The sequence below is a fragment of the Pteropus alecto genome, unplaced genomic scaffold, assembly GCF_000325575.1.
Source record: "Pteropus alecto unplaced genomic scaffold, ASM32557v1 scaffold749, whole genome shotgun sequence".
Classification (NCBI taxonomy): domain Eukaryota; kingdom Metazoa; phylum Chordata; class Mammalia; order Chiroptera; family Pteropodidae; genus Pteropus; species Pteropus alecto.
In genome coordinates, this window is record NW_006443564.1 from 106,923 (window position 1) to 108,691 (window position 1,769).

Genomic DNA, 1,769 nt, shown 5'->3' on the forward strand with positions numbered 1-1,769 from the left:
CTGCCACCTCCCCCCTCTAAAAACAGCAGCACGTTGTTTTAGAACACTGCCTGCAGGAATCCCTACTTCCTGTTTCTATATCTCCCAGCCCAATTGAGGACTTTGAGGACCCTCTGGAAGCTGGGGTCATTTCTCCCTTCCATGATGATGGGTGTGTGCATAGGTGTTGTATGGCTTGTGATATGTGGCTTGTGAAGAAAGACTCTTACCCTCAGGTGTGCAAACTGCCCATCAACAAGTCTCTTAGGGCCATAATCAACCCAAAACCAAGAGGAAGGCATATTTCCAAGGGCAGAAAACACACCTGCACTCTGGCTCAGTGCCAACACAATAAATATTATCTCTCATGCCCTGCAGCTGACAAATTTATCTTCTCACTTGAAACAATCAAGGTTCATCACCACTCACAACACCAAGCATGCCAGCCAAAGGCATCAGAGAACAGAGAACAAAGATGGTATCTAAGAGGAATGCATAAGGACAACCCTTCTTCTGCCATATCTCGGGTCTTTGGGCCACAGTTACCGGAGGGGGCAATGTCATTTGGAGCACACCATTGCCCACAAGGCCTTGCACAGGGGCTACAAATCTTGACCTAATGGGACCTGGGTTACCCCAGGCCTTTTTAGTGCTCTTCCTACACAATACCTGGCATGGCACGTGCACTGAAGCTCTTGTTCTCATATACTTTTGCTCATACAGCCCTCCCAGGATTTGGAAATCCTGGACACTTTCCAAGAGCTAGCTCCAATCCTCACTTCCCCGTAGAGCTTCTGGCAGAATCCAATGCCATTTCCTCTGAACTCCCTAGTCCCTGGTGTAGAGATTCCTGCTTTCTCCTACTCCCTATGATTGCCCAGCATGAAGTTCAATCACACAGGAAACTCAGTTTGCTCTGAGACGCAGGCCCCTGAGCTGGGGTGATTTTAAGAGCACATGGAATCAGATTGCAGCCACTCTCCACCCAGCTCCACCCAGCTCCATTCCTGGTTGCCCAGAGCTACTGTCCTAGCAATCCTACTTTCCAACATTTCTGTTCTGGAGAGGATATGTATATGCTTCCCCCTACCCAGCCATGAGCATCCAGGTGGCCCAGGGATATGGGCAGGGAATAGCTAGGCCTTGGCTTTCAGAAGTAGAATGTGGACCCTTCCGCACTGCTTGCTAGGCTGCTAAAGGGCCTCACTGGTAGGGGTGAAGAGAAGGGTGGCAGGGCTATAAGGGCCTCTCTCAGCAAGAGGAGAGAGGAAGGGAGGAAAGGCACAGTGTGACTACCTACAACTATGTAACCATCACCACCATAAGAACAGAAAGCTGGAGGTGAAGTGGCACACTGGGAGAAGAGACAAAACCAAAAGCTTATCTGGTTGGGCTTTTTACATGGAGGCTATTCATAGAACCCCTGCCTGATCCAGACATGGGCTCTCTTCTCCTCAGTGATACAGGTAGAGGGCTGGAGAGATGAGGTCTCAGCCCCAGAGTGTGGGCCTCTTCAGAAAAGGGGCTACATATGCCTGTAAAGGCCTGTCCTGGCCATGCCAAGCTCAGCAAGTGGGAACTGAGCCTATTCTAGCAGCCACGAAAGCAGCTGCCACGATATTGTCCATGAAGACAGCTGTGTTTCAAAGGCGGGCTTGACATCATTCCCCCAGGCATCTGGGGTGGGACAAGAGAGCTCCCTCCATCCTGCCTTTGCCTTATTTGTGCTTACATCTGTCTCCTTCACTGAACTGAAAACCCTCAAGGCCAGCAATGGCATCTGATTCCTG